The 23,062-nt window shown below is 34.8% G+C and overlaps 1 long non-coding RNA gene across 1 annotated transcript in view; it reads left to right on the top strand.

Moving 5' to 3' along the window:
• The first annotated feature begins 3,247 nt into the window (after positions 1–3,247).
• LOC141560427 (uncharacterized) overlaps positions 3,248–23,062 on the top strand; it is a 39,428-nt gene continuing 19,613 nt past the window's right edge. Inside the window, exon 1 of the long non-coding RNA XR_012487714.1 lies at positions 3,248–3,312. This is a non-coding gene — a long non-coding RNA (uncharacterized LOC141560427). The remainder of the gene's footprint in view (positions 3,313–23,062) is intronic.

Below are 23,062 nucleotides of genomic sequence, written 5' to 3'. Positions count from 1 at the left end.
AGAGTTTTGGGGAAACAACTCTAGTCTGGATCATGGCTTAGTAAGCTATCCATACACATGTGTATATGTGTATATATATATATATATGTATATATATATACATATATATGTATATATGAATATATGTATATATATACATATATATGTATATATGAATTATATTTGTGAGTCAGCAAGTTAGTAGAGTTCCAGATTTTGGTTGGGAGTTTGATTTTGTGATTAGTTCTGATCTAGGGAGATATTCATAAACATGATAAAAAACCAGTGCTTATTTTAGTGCTTGGCACATGGTAGGGTCTTGTTAAGTACTTATTGACTTGAGTTGACAACCATCTTGACTTGATCATTTTGGTATTTATCTGTTTGAGGCAGGGAGCTGAATCTGTTGACATTCTTAGATCTTTTTGATATCTTGATTTCCATGATTGATGCATGAAAATTCTTGAGTTCTTTGAAGATGTGACTTTCAATAGTGATTTGTATATGTATTGTTTTCATTTACTACCGTATGATTTTGAGAAATTAAGGAAAAGACTATGTAAGCATCAGATGATGAGTTAAGTCATTTAGGCTTCTGCCTTAATTTTTTTTTCAGTTTAAAATATAGATGTTAAATATTTTTAATTGTGCTTACTCTTGTATCAGCTCAATAAATCACTATTCACTAATTCATCATCCAATAACCATTTATGATATATTCCATGTCTTTTACACAATTCCTGAAAATCCCTTTCTCACTCAAGAAAATTCTACAATCCTCTATGCTTAAGATACTCCATGAGGATATGAACTCCTTTTAGAAGGAACAGTAAATTGGAGTAGTTAGAGAAACATTTCCCTTCCAGTTAGATTGACACTGCCTGAGCAACTAGTGATAATGGAGGACAACAAAAGCTGAGTTTTTTGCTCTCCTCTATAGTTGCTTTTGTGTTCTTCCAGGTTTTGATGTCATGTACATGACCCTTTTTTCAACAAGCTGATGTCATTTAGTCATTTTTTTTCTCTTGTTAAAAGACAAGATTCTGGAACTTTTGGACTTGCAGTTGCTAGAAGGATACCATAGAAACTGCTGCTGCTTAGTCAATATTTTTCTTTCCCAAGAAGGCTAAGATTCAGAAACTCCTTCTGTTTGACCCTGCAGCTCTCCTTTCCTGGAACCAAGTTATAGAAAGCATGTATATGTTGCATCGTTACATAATGTAACATAAATGCATTGTTACTACTTCTGTTCTATGTCAAGGTAGAGTTTAAGAATTAGAAGTTCAGGAACTATTTATGCTATGGTCATCCATTTCACTAATGCCATCTATAGATTGAAAGGAAGATGATCTATTGATAATTGAGGGATTATACTCTGGGTAAAAAGTCCAGAATCAGATTTCTGATATACTTGGAAACAAGGGCCAATTCTGCAAGTCAATTCTAGTTATTCTAGTTATTATATAAGAGACAAAATATCTTACCTAAAACACCACTGACTTATTGATGAATGAAGGAAAGATTTATTTTATAGTCTATGGAGAATGGGTGCCCAGAGGGGCAGTTAGTTGGTGTAGTGGATAGCACACAAGCCCTGAAGTCAGAAGGACCTGAGTTCACATGTGGCCTCAGATACTTGATACTTCCTGGCTGGAATCTCTTAATCCCAATTGACTCAGAAAAAAACAAAAAACAAAAACCGGGTGCCAGGTGAGTACCTTTGAAACTCCAAAGGCAGCATTTTATTTCCTATCCTGAAGCATAAATCCCTCCTCTCCATTCGTCATTAATTGGATGGTACAGAAGTTACCTGATATGAATCTCCACCCCTCATTATACAGCAGTCCCTGCCCCCAAGGAGCTTAAATTTTTTTAGGGGAAGATAAAATTCACCCTTGAATATTCCTTGGTGTCCTAGTGGGTTTTAGTTTTCTAATTTAAGTTTCATTTCTCCAATTTGATTGTCATAACTGTGTAAATCAAAATGCTCATCAATTTCTCACACTAATAATTCCACAGTATTATGTTAGGGTCTTAGAAAGATAAAAATTAAATAAAATATGATCCTTGACTTCAAGAAACTCATAATTTTCCAAAGAGAGGAAAAGAAGGCAAGATGCACCTGTGGATTCCCAAACAACGTGATTTTCCATTGTCATTCCTTTAAGTTTTGAGTAATGAGTTTAAAAAATGCTTGAAGCATAAGGGAATGACATTGGTGGTAAAGTGGTCCTTGTTTCTAAGACATGGAAAAAGTCAATAATGCTCAGACATTAATTACTTCCTGCTTTTTGGCAATGTGGACTGGCAAAAAAAATATTTGTTGATTGAACTCAATTCCAAAATGAAGCACATGAATCTAGTAAGAAAGACCCAGAGATGACATGGTATAGCAGAATAAATATTATACCTAAATGTAGGGGGCTGGAATTTAGATTTAGATTTTGCTAGTTCCCTAATTTTGTGGGGATATATGTTATTGAGAAAATCACTTTACTTCTCAAGATAGGTCCCTGATCCTATAGTAAGAATTTAACAAACTCATTGATGGATTGGGCGTGGATTTCATGCTCTGTGAAATGAAAAATTAGACTAGGTGATCTCAGGTCCCTCTCAGATTTCAAGGTACTGACAATTTACATTCATATAACATCATAAAGAGATTTTGGCATTCTTTCTCAGTTTTCCTGTTTTCAAAATCTGTTGAGAGAGAAAAGGGGAGAGAGAGAAAAGGGGAGAGAGAGAGAGAGAGAGAGAGAAGAGAGAGAGAGAGAGAGAGAGAGAGAGAGAGAGAGAGAGAGAGAGAGAGAGAGAGAGAGAGAGAAAGAGAGAGAAAGATGGACAGATGGATAGACACAGAGACAGAGAGACAACACACACACACACAGAGACACATACAGAAAGACACACATAGAGAGGCACAGAGACACAGAGAGATACACAGAGAGACAGAAAGACACACACACACACACACACACACACACAGAGACACAGAGAGAGAATGAAAAAATACTATATGGTAGTTTGCTGGGTCACTGAATGTGATAGATACTTAAGCCTCATTTCCCATGACCTTTCCTATTGCCTCTTTTCATAAATACTTTGAAGTGAAGGAGTGACTTAGAATTTCCATCACTGAAACATGAAGGCTAATGTTCATATGATTTTTATGTAATATCCATAAAAATTAAGTAATTAAAGGCTGTGTTCTCTCTAGGACCAATATCAAGATATGAACTATTTACTTTGCAGGTGACTTTGCTGAATACCTTGTGAATCTGAATATAGAACTCAATCTCTCTTTAAAAATGAACCCCAGCAATCATTTTAAAGGTAATTGATTTACTACATTCTATGGAAAACTAATTTCTAAAGTACTTCTTGCCTTTTTATTTACCCTCATTTGAAATTCAAAACAGAAGTTGGAATGACTCCCCTTTCTATCAAACAATTCCTTCAAATCTTTCTTATTCAAGGTGGAGAATTAGGTTCCTCAATGACTGCCATGGAATGATGGATCATTTTAGCTTTTAAAAACATCCCTGATATGTGGGTCATTTCCAGGACTCAACAGTGAGTGTAACAATGGGATGTGAGGTAGGCTATAGTATAGTAAAAGATTATAAGAGCACAATGATGTGTGAAAAGGCTCTGCCTAATTCTTCCTTCTCCTTGGGAACTTTAGTATATGGCTAATGAGGTTCTGTTTGGGATACTTATGGTGAACACCAGAGCAATAAAGCTCAGTCGAGAGTATTATGGGAATACAACAGTTAGAAGTGATGAGCCCAGTGAATAGCAATAAAAGCTTATTGAGCTCAACTCATTTGTTATTATCCTTGTTTATAATGAAGTGGTACTCGAGACCTTTGGTAGAATTTGATATTTGGCAAAACTAGACATAGAAATTACACTGAGAGAACAGGGATATCAAAGAGAAATGATGGCAAATAGTTCCAAGTTCTACTTATCAGACAGGATTGTCTTATTGAAATAGCAAGCATTAACATGGAATTTGTAACAACTTGGAATTATTACTATACATAAATATCTTATTTAAATGATCACTATCTAGGCATCAAGGTGGCTCGGTGGGTAAAGTTATGGACTTAGAGTCAGAAAAACTTGTGGGTTTTTTAGAAGTTCTTAGGGAATTTTGTGAGGGAAAAATGGAGGGAAAGAAGAAGACCAGAGACAGTGGAGGACCTCTGTTTGGGATGTATGGGATAATGCTTATTGGTGATGAAGGAAAGCTTGCAAAAATATTGTTTCTGTTTCCTCTGCCAAAGAGGATGATCTCTGCACTAGAAAAGCTAGAATTACAAGTGATAGATAGAGAGTGGCTGCTTAAGGTCACAGGCACCTCTCACTCCTCCATTACATCATAGGTATGTGATCTCAGGTACATGTAAGAGTGTGTTGGTAAATGTTTAACAACTGACTTTGCCACTCCACCCTCTCCTACAAAAACCCCAAACCAACCAAACAAACCAAACCAAACCAAACCAAATAAAAACAAAAACAGAATCAGGACACACTTTTAAGATGAAGCAGTATTATTAACTTTTTTTGTCATCCCTTTTTAAAGTCAAATGATTCACAGAACAATAAAACAAGCACTGATTCATAGCATTTGATGATTCTGAGTATAAATGCTTATACTGAAAATTTAACAATTGTATTTCTTAGTTAAAGCTGACTCTGGCACATCCTTGAATGTGTACATTAAAAGGGAAGGAAAAATGAGGCTGGAGGGGGGGAGAAACAGTAATATAAGAGTTTTTCTTTTTTCTGGGGGTGGAGTCAAGATGGCAGAGTAAAGCCAGGAAGCTGCTCTAGCTCTCCTGGTTTCCCTCAAAAAACCACATGAAACCAAGTCTTTGAATAGAGTCTCATGAAATGAAACCACTCTTCAGCTCAAGGAAGACTGGAAAAACTTCAAGAAAAGTCAGTCTCACTGGGGTGAAAAGGATGTTCAGCCCAGTTCAGACAGCCTCTGGGAAAGCTGGTGAGAGTGTATTAATCACAGCAAATCAGCAACTAAGACCCTTAGTTCTGGCTCAGTAGAGAAGTAGATCAGTGGGACAGCCTCCAGTCTCAGCTCAGAAGGCAAATTCTGGGAAACTAGGATGTTTCCTGAAAAGAGCTGGAAAAGCAATCTCCTGCAAACACAGGGGACCCCTGTGCTCAAAGCCAAGTTTCATAACTACACAGGAAGTTTGGAACATTGCCCTTTTTAACCCAAGAGCAGAGCTCAACCATAAAAGTAAAATAAAAGGAAATATCAAAAGAAAAGGAAAGAAAATAAGCAAAAAGCCAGAAATGAACCTTGACAACCAAATGGAAAAAGAGCTACAAAAGTTAACTGAAGAAAATCACACATTAAAAAGTAAAAGTAAAAGGGCAAATGGAAACCAATGATTCTATGAGAGAGCAAAAATCAGTCAAACAAACAAAAAGAATGAAAAAATGGAAGAAAATGTGAAATATCTGATTGGAAGAAAAAGCTGATCTGGAAATTAAATCCAGAGAAAACAGTTTAAAAATTATTGCCTCACTGAAGGCCATGACCAAAAAAAAGAGCCTGGATAGCATTCTCCAAGAGATAATTAAGGTAAACTTGCTGGATGTTCTAGAAACAGAGGGGGAAATACACATTGAAAAAAAATCCATTGATAACTTTTGGAAAGACATCCCACAAGGAAAACCCCAAGGAACATTGTTGTGAAACTCCAGAACTATAATCTCAAGGAAAAAATATTTCAAGCTGCCAGACAAAACCAATTCAAATATCAAGAAGCACAGTTAGGATTAACCAGGATCTGGTAGCTTCTAGAATAAAAGATTGTAGGGGCTAGAATAGCATATTCCAGAAGGCAAAGGATATGAAGTTAAAACCAAGAATTAACTACTCAATGAGATTCAACATCATCTTTCAGGAAAGGAGATAGATCTTCAATGAAGTAAGAGACTTTTAATCATTTTTATTGAAAAAAACCAGAACTAAACAGAAAATTTAATCTACAAACACAGGACTCAAGAGAAGCATAGAAAGGTAAACAGAGGAAAAATATATGTTATTTAAAGGTTAAACGGTTTACATATATAGATGAGAAAAGAATATCTGTAACTTTTGAGAACTGTATCTGTTACTGGGGTGCACAGAGCAGCCACCACATGCATGGAAAGTGTGGTTGTGAATATCTCTGATATGATGACATCAAGGATGACATTAAAGAGTAGAAAAAGGTCTGTACTAAAAAAGAGAAAAGGGAAGTTTAATGGGATAATTAGATCACACAAAGAGTCACAAAAGAACTATTACAATCCAGGAAAAGAAGGGAGGGGAATGAGCATTTTCTGAAGCTTGATCTCATTAATTTTGGCTCTAAGAGGGAAAAACTTAATCATTCAGTTGAATATAGAAATTTATTTTACCCTATAAAGAAGTAAAGAGAAAAGAAAAGAGAAGGGCCGGATAAAAGGGAGGACAGAAACACTAGGGAAAAAGACAAGAAGGGAGGAAGGGGTGATAGAAGATAGATAGTGGGTAGGGTGGGTTAAAAACTCTCTACTAAGGACAGGGTGGAAACAGAGGAAAAATATATACAGGGATATATAATATGTAATATAAATAGGATGGAGAGAAATTCAGAGCTGGCAATCATAACTGTGAATGTTAATGGTATGAATTCACCCATAAAATGGAAATGAATGGTAGAGTAGATTAAAAACAGAATCTTACAATGTATTGGTTACAAGAAACACACTTGTTTTAGACATAGAGAGACATATACAGAGTAAAGGTAAAATGCTGGAATAGAGTTTATTATGCTTCAGCTGAAGTAAAAAAAAAAAAAAGCCGGGATAGCAATTTTTTATTAAATTTTTTCTTTTCTTTTTCTTTCTTTCTTTTTTTTTTCTTTTTCTCTTTTTTTTCTTTCTTTCTTTTTTTTTTTTTTTTGGCTGAGGCAATTGGGGTTGTTACTTGCTCAGGGTCACATAGCTAGGAAGTGTTAAGTGTCTGAGACCAGATTTGAATTCAGGTCCTCCTGACTTCAGGCCTGGTGTTCTATCCACTGTACCATCTATCTGCCCCCAAAGCTTTTTATTTTCAAAACATATGCATGGATAATTTTTCAACATTAACTCTTTTTTTTTAATTTTTATTTTATTTTAATAGTTTTTCTTTACCAGATATATGCATGGGTAATTTTGCAACATTGATAATTGCCAAACCTTTTGTTCTAATTTTTCTCCTCCTCCCTCACCCCTAGATGGCAGGTTGACCAATACATGTTTCTTTCTTTCTTTTTTTCCCTGAGGCTGGGGTTAAGTGACTTGCCCAGGGTCACACAGCTAGGAAGTCTTAAATGTCTGAGACCAGATTTGAACTTGGGTCCTCCTGAATTCAAGGCTGGTGCTCTATCCACTGCGCCACCTAGCTGCCCTGGACTAATACATGTTAAATATGTTAAAGTATAAATTAAATACAATATATGTATACATGTCTAAATATCAACATTAACTCTTGCAAAACCTTGTGTTTCAATTTTTCCTTCCCTTTCCCCCACTTTATCCCCTAGCTGGCAAGTAATTCAATATATGTAAACATACTAAAATTATATGTTAAATCCAATATATGCATACATATTTATACAATCATCTTGTTACAAAAGAAAAATCAAATAAAAAGGAAAAAAATGAGAAAAAATAAAATGCAAGCAAACATCAAAAAAGAGAGTGAAAATGCTATGTTGTGATCCACACTGAGTTCCCACAATCCTCTCTCTGGGTGTAGACAGTTGTCTTCATCACAAGATCATTGGAACTGGCCTGAATCATCTTATTGTTGAAAAGGGCCATGTCCATCAGAACTGATCATCATACAATCTTGTTGTTGCCGTGTACGATGATCTCCTGGTAATACTTATTTCACTTAGCATCAATTCATGTAAGTCTCTCCAGGCATCTCTGAAATCATCCTTCTGATCATTTCTTATAGAACAATAATATTCTATGGCATTCATATACCATAACTTTTTCAGCCATTCTCTAACTGGTGGGAATCTACTCAGTTTCCAGTTTCTTGCCACTACAAAAAGGACTGCCATAAAAATTTTTGTACATGTGGGTCCTTTTCCCTCTTTTAAGATCTCTTTGGGATATAAGCCCAGTTAAAACACTGCTGTATCAAAAGGTATGCACAGTTTGATAGCCTTTGGGCATAGATCCAAATTGCTCTCCAGAATGGTTGGATCAGTTCACAACTCTACCAACAATGTATTAGTAAAGTATAGCAATTCGGATTTCAGATAAAGTAAAAGTAAAATCAGATCTTATTAAAAGATAAAAAGAAGGAAAGTACACCCAGTAAAGGATGTACTGTAAACCATGAAGTAGTAATAATACTAAATGTGTATGAACCAAGTGGTAGAACAACCTAATCCTTAGAGAAGATTTTAAGTCAGTTATAGGAAGAAATAGACAACAAAACTATACTAGTGGAGGACCTCAACCTTCTCCCTCAGAATCATACAAATTTAACCACAAAATAAATAAGAAAGAAATTAGGAAGGATAATAGAATTCTAGAAAACCAAATATGATAGACCTTTGGAGAAAATTGAATAGTGACAGAAAAGAATACACCTTTTTCTCAACAGTACATGGCATCTACACAAAATTTGACCATGTATTAGGGCATAAAAAACCCATAAGCAAATTCAGAGAAGCAGAAATAGTTAATGCTTTCTTTTCAGACCACAATTCAATAAAAAATTATATTCAATATAGGGTCAGGGAAAGATAGATTAAAACCAACTGGAAGGTAGATAACCTAATTCTAAAAACATGAGTGGTCAATCAATAAATCACAGAAATGATCCATAATTTTATCAAAGAGAATGATAATAATGAGATAATATACTAAAACCTATGGGATGCAGCCAAAGATGTTCTTAGGGAAAAAATTTATGTCTCTAAATAGCTATATGAATAAAATAGAGAAAGAGGCGATCAATGAATTGAGCATACAACTAAAAAAGTTAGAAAAAGAACAAATTAAAAACCCTCAATTCAATACCAAATTGGAAATCTTAAACTCAAAGGAGAGATTAATAAAATTGAAACTAAGAAAACTATTGAACTAATTACTAAAACTAAGAGTTGGTTTTATGACAAAGAAACCAAAAATATAGATGTCTTTGGTTCATTTGATTAGAAAAAGGAAAGGAAAAAACAAAACAAAACAAATCACCAGCATAAAAAAATGAAAAGGGTAAACTCCTATAATCAATGAAAAAGAAATTAAAGCAATAATTAGGAGCTAATTTTTTTTTTGTACAACTGTATGGCAGTAAGTCTGACAATTTAACTAGAATGGATAAATAATTACAAAAACATAAATTCCTTAGATTAACAGAAGAAGAAATAAATTACTTAAATAGTCTCATTTTACCAAAGGAAAATGAACAAGCCATTAATGAACTCTTTAAAAAAAAGTTTCCAGGGCCAGATGGAATGAATTCTACCAAACATTTAAAGAACAATTAATTCCAATACTAAGTAAACTATTTGAAAAATAGGTAAAGGAGGAGTCCTGCCAAATTCCCTTTAAGACACCAATATGGTATTTGGACCTAAATCAGGAAGAGCTAAAATAGATAAAGAAAATTATAGACCAATCACCCTAATGAATATTGATACAATAAATTTAAATAAAATATTAGCAAAGAGATTACAGCAACTTATCAGCAAGATAATACATTATGTCCAAGTAGGATTTATACCAGGAATGAAGGGTTAGTTCAATATAAGGAAAACTATTAGCCTAAGGAACCATATTAATACAGACCCAACAGAAATCATATGATAATCTCAATAGATACAGAAAAAGTTTTTGACAAAACACAGCACCCATTCCTACTGAATACACAAGAGAGCATAGAGATTTTCTTAAAATAATAAGCATATCTAAAACCCACAGTAAGCATTATTTGCAACAAAGACAAGCTGAAACAAGTATGCCCATTATTCAACATTGTACTAGAAAAGTTGGCTTTTGCAATAGGAAAATAAAAAGAAATTAAAGAAATTAGAATAGGCAATGAGGAAATAAAACTATCACTCTTTGCAGATGATATGATGATATTACTTAGAGAATCCTAAAAATCATCCAAAAACCTTCTGGAAACAATGAATAGCGTTAGCAAAATTGTAGGAAATAAAATAAACCCACACAGACATCAGTATTTTTATATATTACTGACAAAGTGCATTAGCAAGAGAGAGAAATTCCATTTAAAATAATTGTAGACAAAATAAAATATTTGGGGGTTTACCTGACAAGACAAACCCAAGAACTATGTGAATAGAATTACAAAACATTTCACATGAATAAAGTCAGATCTAAACAACTAGAAAAATATCAATTGTTCATGAATAGGCTAATATAATAAAAATGGCGATTCTGTCTAAATTGGTCTACTTGATTAGCCAATCAAAATGCCAAAACATTATTTTATAGAACTAGAAAAAAATAACAAAATTTATCTGGAAGAACAAAAGGTCAGGAATATCAAGTGAATTAATGAAAAAAGATACAAAGGTTGGTGGCTAGCAGTCACAAACCTAAAACTATATTACAAAGCTGCAGTCATCAAAACCATATGGAGCTGGCTAAGAAATAGAGTGGTGGATAAGCAAAATAGATTAAATACATAAAACACAATAATCAAGGCCTATAGTAATCAAATATTTGATAAACTCCCAAACTTCAACTTATGAAATAAGAACACACTATTTGACAAAAGTTTCTGGGAAAACTGGAATATAATATGTCAGAAACTTGGTATAATACCTACGACACCCTATACCAAAATAAGATCAAATAGGTACATGATTTAGCCTTAAAAGAAGATACCATGAACAAATTAGGAGAGCAAGGGATAATTTACCTATCAGATCTTGGAGAAAGAAAGGAAGAATTTATGACCAAAGAAGAACTAGAAAACATTATGAAAGGCAAAATGGACAATTTTGATTACATTAAATTAAAAAGGTTTTGCATAAACAAAACCAACAGAAACAAAATTAAAAGGGAAGTACAAGGCTGGGAAAAATCTGTACAGCCAGTGTTTCTGATAAAGATGATCTCATTTGTAAATCAAATTTATAAGAATATAAGTCATTCCTCAATTGACAAATAGTCAAAGGATATGAACAGTCAATTTTCAGATGAAATTAAAGCCATCTGTAGTCATATAAAAAAAAGGAATTTAAAACAACTCTGAATACCACCTCATATCTGTCAGATTGGGTAAGATGACAGGAAAAGATAATAAATGTTGGAGGGGATGGGGAAAAACTGAGACACTAATGCATTGTTGGTAGAGTTGTGATATGATTCAACTATTCTGGAGAGTAATCTGGTACTATGTCCAAAGGGCTGTAAAACTATACATACTCTTTGACCTAGCAGCATTATTATTGGGTCTGTATTACAAGAAAATAATAAAGGATTCACATGTGCAAAAATGTGTGTAGCAGCTAGCAAAGAATTGAAAAATGAGTAGATGCCCATAAATTGGGGAATGGTTGAATAAGTTGTTGTATATGAAGATAATGGAATATTATTGTTCTCTCTCTTTTTCTCTCTCTCTGTATGTACATGCACACACACACACATACACACACACAATAATGTCCATTATTTCAGTATATTCATTGCCCTCTTTGATATATTGTTGTATACTTTGGTTTAAGTAAGAAGGAGTCAACATGATTAGAGGCTATATTGTCCAATTTATGCTTGGATTGTATTCTTCTCTAAGTTACTTCTGACATCTGGTCATGGGACCACAGACTCAGTGCTGGAAGGAGCCTTCATCATCTTCTATCTCCTTCCCCCATCTTATTTTATAAATGAAGGAACTGAGTCCAAAGAACTTATAACTTTATCCAAAATTGCAGGTTGTAAAAGAAAGAGTTGAGGTTTGACCCTAACTCTCTTCTATTATAATAGGGCATTAGCTTTAGTTTGGAGATTTTCATTGCATGTGACCCCATTATCTCTTGAAGCTGTCCACTTGCCTCTTTGATAGCTCTAATTGATAGAGGCTTTTTTTTTTCCTTCTCAACATCAAATCTTCTAAATCTAAATCTTCTCTTGAAGCTTTTATCTATTATTCCCAGTTCTTTCCTGTTGGGATCAAATAAAACAAATCTCATTTCTCTTGTATAGGACAATCTTTCAAATACTTGAAAACAGAAATCATGTTTCCTGTAAGTTTTCTTTTCTCCAGGCTAACCAATTCTTGTCTCTTCCACTGATCCCTGTTTGACATAGTCTCAAGTCTTGTTCTTTACTGTACTGGTTGCCTTCCATTGGATGAATGAAATCTAAGCTTTTTAGGTGTCAAATGCTATACTAAGAACTGGGGCTATAAATATAAAACTAAGATGCCTAAAATAAGGGATACCTAAACACTTATGTCTGCTCCCCAGTCCCTCTCTCCCTTTCCCTTGTCAGTCCAACAGCCTGAACTTCTAGATTTCAGGTTCCAGAATTTAGCTTTGAGCTGCTTGTGTCTAATTTACAATGATTACAGTGGAAAACTAAGCAGAAACTGGAGTTTCTGGAGTCATCTACCTGTATTCTTTTACATTATTATGAGGAAATCCAGCCAGTTTCAACATAACGGACAACTGAAGCAGGAGAATATGATGAAAAAACTGTCCAGTAAGCCTTAAGTTTTCTTGCAGAGAAAAGCATTGAGATGAAATTCCTCATTGTAAAATATTCTCTTTAGGGAAATCTGGAAGCCAATGATGTCTCAGCTATATTACAACTATCAGACTTCTAGGCAGAAGTAAGTCTTCCCTCTAGCATCAGCTGTTCAATAAAAACTAATTGAAACTGTAGCTCAAAGCAAGAGGTAATGCATAGAGTACTGAACTTGGCATCAGGAAGACCTAAGTCCAAATATGACTTCAGACACTCACCAGCTATGTCACCTTGGCAAGCAACCAACACCTCTGTCTGCCTTAGTTTCCTCAGTTGTAAAATGGGGATAATAATAGTATCTATCTCTCAGGATAGGATCAAATTATATAATATCTATGGAGCCCTTTTAAAATCTTAAAGTGCTACAAAATCATAGCATTTATTATTATTGCTATTATTTTTATAAGTAGAAGAAATAAGAGAAACAAATAAAAAAGCAAAAACCACTGAAAAACAACATTTCTATCACACCTGTAACAATTGAAAATTTCTTGAATAGGAAGGCTGTTGGAGATGCAGAGCTCTTAGAATTTAAAGGGAAGAGAATGAAGGAGAAAGACAAAGCCAGAAACAAATAAATTAAGTCTGACATCTTATAATTTGACACATCTGATCTCTGGCTCCTAGAGAAAGCTGGCAAATGGATGTGGATGAATCTTTGTTTCAAGAAACGGAGGATGGTCCTGATTAGAATCTGATTGATTTAGAGAGTGACTAGGGATCAGATTGACTAATGAACTGGTCCTGTCAACAAGGTGAGAATCCTAGTTCTTGCATTGCCACTTGCAGAGAAACTAGAATGCCATAGCATTTGCAGTCTGCTGACTGTGCACTGGTTGCCTTTTTTTTTTTTTTTGCTTAAGAATAATTTTCACTTCATTTTACATGTTTCATTTATTTCTTTGAAATATGATTAGAAAACTTGGACCCCAGCAAAATAGCAAGCAAGATACAGCAAATTGAATATTAATACAACTAAAAAAACTCATATGTGTGAATTACAAATGCTAAGTAGGGGTATGCAAACTGTAAGCAATACTGCCAAGCTGAAGGATGCCTTGACAATTCTTGTTCCCCTAATGCGATTTGTCATCAACATTGGGGAGTGGGATATTAAGTGAAAGTAAGTCAGATAGCACAGGTCAGTTTATGGCTTACATTTGCCCATTTGCCCTTCTTCCTCAGACAAGTATGGCCAATGTCCCACTTGTTTTCACTTAAGGAATAAATGTAAAAACATCTTGGGAAAAATTCCTGCCCTATCTGGAGATAGCTAGGGACAGTTAGGTGCTGCAGTGGAAGATGGAGATAGAGATAGCATGTTTAATCAGTCAATAAGCATTTATTATTTACTATATATTAGGAAGACCTGAGTTCAAATCCAGTCATAGATACTTACTGGCTGTGTGACCCTGGGAAAGTCACTTAGGCCTATGTGTCTCAGTTTCCCTATTTGTAAAATGAGGTAGAGAAGGAAATGGGAAGTATTTTTGCCAAGGAAATCCCAGATGGGATCACAGGGAATCAGACAACTGAAATGCCTGAACAATGACAACCAGAAACAGCAGTTCTCAAAGTATAGTCTCTGAAATTCAGGCAATTCAAAATATTTTAATAAAAATAGCAAGAAATATTAATTTCTAATATGGTAAATAACAGTAGATGTACATGTGAACAAAAGCTCTTTGGGGAGCGAATGTCTTCGAAAAATTTTAAGAACATAAACGGATCCTGGGACTAAAAAGTTTGAGAACCAATCACTGGTAAAAGTGCTCTGGTCTTCTAGCCAGAAACATTTGTTTTCACATTCCACCTTAGGTACTAGCAGAGTGATTCTGAGTAAATCTTTAAATCAATCCTCATTTATTAAGCCCCTATTATGTTCAGACATCATGATAGGGGTTGGATGATACATGGCAAAACTAAAGCAATTGTTAAGCCAGGGATTCTTTACCAGGGCACTCTTTAGAAATCTCTTGAAATCAATGGACCTTTTTTTCTTTATTTTCTTTTATTTTTTATTAATTTTATAATTATAACATTTTTGACAGTACATATGCATAGGTAATTTTTTTTTTTTTACAACATTATCCCTTGCACTCCCTTCTGTTCCAAATTTTCCCCTCCTTCCCTCCACCCCCTCCCCTAGATGGCAGGCATTTCCATACATATTAAATATCTTATAGTATATCCTGGGTACAATATATATGTGCAGAACCGAATTTTGTTGTTGTTTTTGCAAAGGAAGAATTGGATTCGGAAGGTAAAAATAACCTGGGGAGAAAAACAAAAAATGCTCACAGTTTATACTCATTTCTCAGTGTTTTTTCTCTGGGTGTAGCTGATCCTGTCCATCATTGATCAATTGGAACTGGATTAGCTCTTCTCTATGTTGAAGATTTCTACTTCCATCAGAATACATCCTCATACAGTATTATTGTTGAAGTAAATAATGATCTCCTAGTTCTGCTCATTTCACTCAGCATCAGTTGATGTAAGTCTCTCCAAGCCTCTCTGTATTCCTCCTGCTGGTCATTTCTTACAGAACTATAATATTCCATAACCTTCATATACATAATTTACCTAACCATTCTCCAATTGATGGGCATCCATTCATTTTCCAGTTTCTAGCCACTTCAAAAAGGGCTGCCACAAACATTTTGGCACATACAGGTAATGGACCTTTTCTCAAATAATGCTTTTAAATGCATAAAATAACAAACACTGGGCTACAACCCCTCCCCCAAAGGTTAGTGAAAAAAAAATATTTTTTTTTTCTTAGTCTTGTTCCCAGACTTCTTGACATATATGCAGGAATATTAGGTTACATTCTCCTATCTAATGCTCTCAGCCTCAGTTTTCTTTATCTGTACAATAGGTGCATTACGTGTAGCACCCATCTCGGGAGGGTTATTGTGAGGATTGATATTTGTAAAGTGTTTTACAAAACCTGAAGTGCTATATAAATGTCATTTGTTACTATCTGAAAATCACCTGCGTGTTATAGATATTGCTTCAGAATCAGGTCCACATTCTTACAGTGATGCTGTCAACTCCCCTTGTAGTTTGTTCTTTATTAAGCTCTTCTGTATGCAGGCTCTCAGGGCAGATGCTAGGAGAAATGTGAACATGAGCACACCTAGATTCTCATAGAATCTAGAATTTAGGAGGGAGATGCAACATACACATGGATTCATATAATGTAGAAAAATCTCACAATATCTGAGCCAGAAATGAACCTGGGGAATTGACAGCATCATTGTAAGGATGTGGATCTGATTCTGAATCAATCCAAGTCGAGACAAAGTTTGGAAGGAGAAAGGACATCAGCAGGGATCCAAGGAGAAGATACTTGAATGTCTTGCCTGGATTTCATTCCTTCTGTCTAAATTGATATGTCTGTCCTGCTCCTTGAACTGTAAGTTACCTTCTTTCATTATTAACCTCTTGGCTCTTTCTAGTCTCTGGTAAGGAGCGAACGTTTGACTCTCCCAGCCCTGACATCTACAGCCAATGCTTTTCACAAGGTCAGGAATAATAGGTCAACGGGGCACAAAGTCAAATTTTATTATTTTGGTAGAATACAGTACTGTTCCTGGTATATATTGGAAAATATTCTTAAGGAGAGAAAGATAATTTGTTCTCACTGACTCTGTTTCAACCTTCTCTAGAGTTACTCTATCCTTAGGCAATTTTATCATCCTAATTTATCATTTGTTTTCTCCAGCTGGAGGCCATCCAGACAAATCTCTGCTTTCTTCCACAGACTGTTGTCAAAGTAATATTCCCTAGTGATTGGTGAGGTCTGATCACCCGGCCAGGATTGAGGCCTATTAAACATTAAATGTGACTTCCTCTAATTGAAATTAAAACCTGAGCTTGGTATTGGAGGCAAAGAAGATGTGATTGGACATAAAATATGTATAGCTCTTAACTCCTCCAGGGTTGTTTGGAATGACTCTGAATAAGTTAAAAAGCATAAATAATTTCTTTCCTCACTAGCCAAGGCTTCTTGTATTTTAATATAGGTAGAATATGTTGTTTTAATAAAGGGAAGTCTCCAAGTCATTGATTTAAGGATGTGATGTGAGTAGGGCCATTGGTTTTCTTGACTCCTTCCAATCAGCTCTTCTCAGTCTTGCTCAGGATTAGACTAAACAAAATTACATGCATCAGAAGAAATTATTTTTCTGATAGTTTTTAGAGCTATACAAGTGGCCCTAAGGTTGAAGCAATGTTTGCTCATTATTGATATGCAGTCTGAAAACAGGAATGATGAGGAATTGGAGTAGGGGCAAAATATATGCAATACTTCCTAATTCTCCCTTTTTAATAAAATGTGTTCCTTTTTCCATAGATTTCTTATCCCATCCTCTACAAAAACAGCTTTCTTCTTGAACTCATCCCCTTCTTCTTTACACAAGTTAATAGGTGCTATGCAGCTTTCAGTTGTCATTTTTAATAGCTAAAGGCATTAATGAAAATTTTAATCCTCGTGGAAAGATTGTGTGTACTGAATCAGGAACAGGAGACAGTCTTATTGTTCTGTCATTCATATTTGTTTCCTCATCTTTCCTTCCTTAACCACTAGACATACTTGTTCAGTCCTGACCATGGGATTTTACTGATTCCCTTTCTCCTATCCAGATCATTCAGTTCCTTATTTCTACCAATGGAATTCTATTTATCCTTCAAGATCCCACTGAACTCCTATTTTATCCACAAAACCTTCAGGAGTATTTCATTCCTCCTTAATATTTTTCTTATTTGAAGAATTGGGTGAGAGAAATGGGATAGTCACAGAATTCCAGTTTTAAAGTAAGAATCTAATTCAATCCAGCCAGCATCTATCAAGTGCTTACTCTGAGTAGCACTAGGCTAGATACGAGCAATGTTAAGATCATACCCACCTCTACACACAAATCCTTGTCTTCATGGAACTTACATTATTCTAGGGAGGACCGCCAGTGTAACCCATAGAGAAGGTTAGGAAAAAAGAAATAGGACAGAGTGCCTGAATTCCCCCATCTCTTGTACACAACATCTGACAGTCTGCTTTATGATTCATAGAAAGGGCTCAAAAACTACAAAACACTTTCCACACAAATAAAGTTTGATCTAACCAATTAGAAAAATATTAAATGCTCTTGGATAGGATGAGCAAATATAATAAAGATGACAAGACTCCAAAAAACTATTTTAATGACCTAGAAAAAATAATAACAAAGTTCATATGGAAAAACAAAAGGTCAAGAATTTCAAGGGAACTAATGAAAAAAAAATCAAATGAAGGTGGCCTAGCTGTACCAGATCTAAAATTATATTATAAAGCAGCAGTCACCAAAACCATTGATATTGGCTAAGAAATAGATTAATTGATCAGTGGAATAGGTTAAGTTCAAAGGACAAAATAGTGAATAACTTTAATAATCTAGTGTTTGACAAACCCAAAGACCCCAGCTTTTGGGATAAGAACTCACTGTTTGACCAAAAAATGCTGGGAAAATTGGAAATTAGTATGGTAGAAACGAGGCATTGACCCACACATAACACTGTACACCAAGACAGGGTCAAAATGGGTTCATGATCTAGGCATAAAGAATGAGATTATAAATAAATTAGAAAAACAAATGATAGTTTACTTCTCAGAACTGTGGAAGAGGAAGGAATTTATGACCAAAGAAGAACTAGAGATCATTATTGATCACAAAGTAGAAAATTTTGATTATATCAAATTGAAAAGTTTTTGTACAAAGAAAACTAATGCAAACAAGATTAGAAGGGGAATAACAAACTGGGAAAACATTTTTACAGTCAAAGGTTCTGATAAAGGCCTCATTTCCAAAATATACAGAGAATTGACTCTAATTTGTAAGAAATCAAGCCATTTTCCAATTGATAAATGGTCAAAGGATATGAACAGACAATTCTCAGACAAAATTGAAACTATTTCTAGCCATATGAAAAGATGCTCCAAGTCATTATTAATCAGAGAAATGCAAATTAAGACAACTCTGAGATACCACTATATACCTGTCAGATTGGCTAGAATGACAGGGAAAGATAATGCAGAATGTTGGAGGGGATGTGGGAAAACAGGGACACTGATACATTGTTGGTGGAATTGAGAATACAACCAGCCATTCTGGAGAGCAATTTGGAACTATGCTCAAAAAGTTATCAAACTGTGCATACTCTTTGACCCAGCAGTGTTACTACTGGGCTTATATCTCAAAGAGATCTTAATGAAGGAAAGGGGACCCACATATGTAAAAATGTTTGTGGCAGCCCTCTTTGTAGTGGTCAGAAACTGGAAACTGAATAGATGCCCATCAATTGGAGAATGGCTGAATAAATTATGGTATATGAAGGTTATGGAATATTATTGTTCGGTAAGAAATGACCAACAGGATAAATACAGAGGGGCTTGGAGAGACTTACATGATCTGATGCTGAGTGAAATGAGCAGAACCAGGAGATCTTTATACACTTCAACAACAATACTGTATGATGATTGATTCTGATGGACAAGGCCCCTCTTCAACAATGAAATGAACCAAATCAGTTCCAATAGAGCAGTAATGAATTGAACCAACTACACCCAGTGAAAGAACTCTGGGAAATGAGTATGAACCACTACATAGAATTCCCAAGCCGGCTATTTTTGTCCGCCTGCATTTCTGATTCCCTTCATAGATTAATTGTACATGATTTCAAAGTCTGATTCTTCTTGTGCAGCAAAATAACTGTATGGACATGTATACATATATTGTGCTTAACGTATACTTTAACATATTTAACATGCATTGGTCAACCTGCCATCTGGGGGAAGGGGTGGGGGGAAGGAGGGGAAAAGTTGGAACAAAAAGTTTTGCAATTGTCTTTTTTTTTTCAATTGTCAATGCTGAAAAATTATCCATGCATATATCTTGTAAATTAAAAGCTATAATAATAATAATATAAAATATGGAAAAAAAGAGTCAGGGTTCAAATGGGCCTTTTGACACAGAATGTTAGGGTTAGAAGCAATTTTAGTCTATAAAATGCTAGAAGATGAAGGTATGAGCTCTGAAAGAGCATATACTGTCGAAAACACGTTACTATAATCAGTCAGAGTGTCTAGATGGTGTAGTGATAGAGTTCCAAACCTGGAGTCAGGAAAACCTGAATTCAAATCCAGCCTCAGATACTTATTGACAGTGTGATTGAACAAGTTTTTATCTGTTCTCTCATCTGTAAAAATGGGGATAATAATATTACTCATTTTCTAAGATTGTGGTACTAATACTTGTACAATGCTCTGTAAAACTGGATATACATTATGCATTGTAATATGTATTAATCTATGCATATGTATATATGTAGTATGGTATATTATATATGGTATATATAATACAATACAATATATATTATATATTATGCTCAAAGTAATATAAATGTTATGATGCTGTTACAGTCTTCATAGAGGCAGTAAGTCTCATATGTCTAGGACATATAGGATTCACCTTGGGTGCTATCTCTCCTGAGGAGCCTCTTGTGAATCCCCTCTTCTTTGTCAGCATTCTCTCCCTCCTCAAATAATTTCACTGCTTATTTTTGAACATATTTCTGTTGCTCCTACATCCCCTCCCCAATTCTTTGAAGGCAGGATTTTTTTTTTTTTTTGCTTTTTGTTTGTAGTAATAAGCACATTATACCTATGTGATAAATGTCAGGGACTAATGTCTTGTTCATAGTAGGCTCTTTATAAAAGTCTTTGTTGGTTACTAACTCAATTGATATTCATTGACTTGATTATACTTCAAGACTGGCTTATTGGCCTGTGGACAGTTTGCATTTCTTTCTCACTTGAGGCCATGGTTTTTATTTTGTGGCAGCCTCAAGTGCTGTCCTGACCTGCTTTCTGGATATTTTCCAGTATTCATTTATCAGGCCCCAGACATTTAGTATTTAGAGTTCAATAGCATTCATAGAGAAGAGAGGATATAAGAAAAACTGAGAAAGAGGAGCCAACTACAATTCTACCAGTATGTGGAAAGAATTCAGCTCGTTGAATGGTAGCTGGAACTTGAACCACATATAGTTCTTTCTTTGTCTACCTCTGGAGATACTGAAAGGAGCTTGGAAATTAGAGTGAAATAAAATCAGATTGAATTGTCTATTAAAAATCTTATTAAAAGATGATTATAGAAAATTTTCCCAAGTAAATTTTGGATTAAATCCAAATGCGATTAGATTATAATGCTATTTAAATGTATACTTTTGGACCCCTGCAATGGAATTGACATTTTCCCTGATTAATTAATTGCTCAGGCTATTAATGGTTTAGTGATTTGCTATATTTTGAGAATATGAACAGGCTAACCCAATACATATATGTGTGTATATGTATACAAGTGTATATGTGCACATATACATATATGCATATAACATCAATATGAAATTGAATTAGTCAAAAATTGAATTATTTATCTTTCCGTGCCTAATGTAAAAATGAGTTAAAGGTGATCATTTCAATTTCAGTCAACATTTCTTAAATGTCTTATTGTCTATAATGGATTGTGCTAGACATTATAGATACAAAGACAAAATAATTGTCCCTGACCTCAAGGAACTCATGTTTTCCTAAAGGCATGGATTATATAAATAATGAATAATTACAAAGTAATATGAGGAGGGAGAGTACTAGTAACTGCAGGGGGAAATTAGAAGGGAGATATGAACATGATCAAGTACATTAGGGAAAAACAGATTGAAGACAATGTGATTTTTGAAAGCAATGAGGGATCAATCTGAAGTATATCTGAAAAAAAATAGAAGGTAATGAAGGAATGTAAATATACTACCTTCACTTCATTATCTGGCAGGGTTGTGGTAGATATCTCTTGATAAATCTTAAAACACTATGAAAATGGAAGAGGATATTCCTTTTTTACTCCATTTTCTGATTTCCTTATGACTGCTGCCCCAGACTCCCAGATCAGCATGGGTGATCAATTAACAAGATGTTAAAGTCTTATGTAACGATCTAGTTCTCTGGGTTCTACTTAGAGCTATATCCACAACAAATAACAAATAGCCACTACCATAATTAATGACTGCCACCAGTTACTACCATTAAGTTCTATGACTAATCACTACTGTAAAATGAGACAATTGAATTATATGGCTTTGTAAGTTTTTTTGATTCAGCTATTTTTTGAGGTATTCTTGTTAGGGAAGAAAAAATCATTTTGCTCTTAACATGTTTCTGTTATAGTGTTCCTTGTGCTAGCCTTTCAGAATAAGCAGATGATAAAGATAATTAATGGCAGCTCAGCGGACAGAGCACTGGTTCTAGAGTTAGGAAGACCTGCATTAAAATTTGATCTCAGATACTTACTAGCTGTGTGACCTTGGACCAGTCATTTAATCTGCCTAATCTACTGGAGGATATGGTAAACCATTTCAGGATCTTTACCAAGAAGAGACCATGAACAATGGGATCCACAGGGTTATGAAGAGTTGGACAGGATTGAAAGACAATAACAATTTCAGATAAAGGACTTTCAGTTATCCATGCCACATTGTAGGTAGATGTGTGGATGGTGCGTGGTGGGGGTGGGTTTAGGTTGAGGCAATCTCCCCACCACCACTTTGAAAATTTGCAAAAATTTTTGGTCTTCCCTTTATACCAGAGGAAAAATCGGAAATATTATGGCATTAAAAGGTAAAATATGTTGATATTATATAATACTATAATATACTTTATGCATTTCTGAGTTTCTAAATTTCTTCTGTGTTGCTACTGTCTTTCACACGTTGTTTTCACTTTTGCAGAACTTCCCCCAAATTCCCAATTAATTTCTTATGTTGATCTGCAATATATTGAAACTATGATGGGGAAAGTTGTGATGTGGAAGGGATAGCTGTATAAAAAATCAGCATAAATATTGTTTATATAATTTTTGGAATCCCAGAATTGGAAAGGAGTGTCTTAGCAAATGAACAGTAGTTCACCATATTAAGGTAAAGACCAGATAGAGAAGCTTTACTGGCTTTATAAACCACATCACGGAGATCTCATTTATCCTGACAGCAAGTGATTGATGTCATTTTAAAGCAGAATGCACAGAGTATCAAGAGCATCAAGAAAGAGTGATGGACAGTTAGTCTGTATCAGCTTCTATGTGCCCTTGGAATGGAACAGTTGATTATGGACAATTTTATTCAGAGGCTTGCTGATCCCCTAATCTCTCATTGGTCTTGAGGCTTAGGATATGAGTCATATGACCAGGGAGGACAGTGATTGCTCAAT

This window comes from Sminthopsis crassicaudata, chromosome 3 (genome assembly GCF_048593235.1).
Source record: "Sminthopsis crassicaudata isolate SCR6 chromosome 3, ASM4859323v1, whole genome shotgun sequence".
Lineage (NCBI taxonomy): Eukaryota > Metazoa > Chordata > Mammalia > Dasyuromorphia > Dasyuridae > Sminthopsis > Sminthopsis crassicaudata.
Note: the sequence above shows the minus strand (reverse complement) of the source record. Positions and strands in the feature narration are given on the sequence as shown.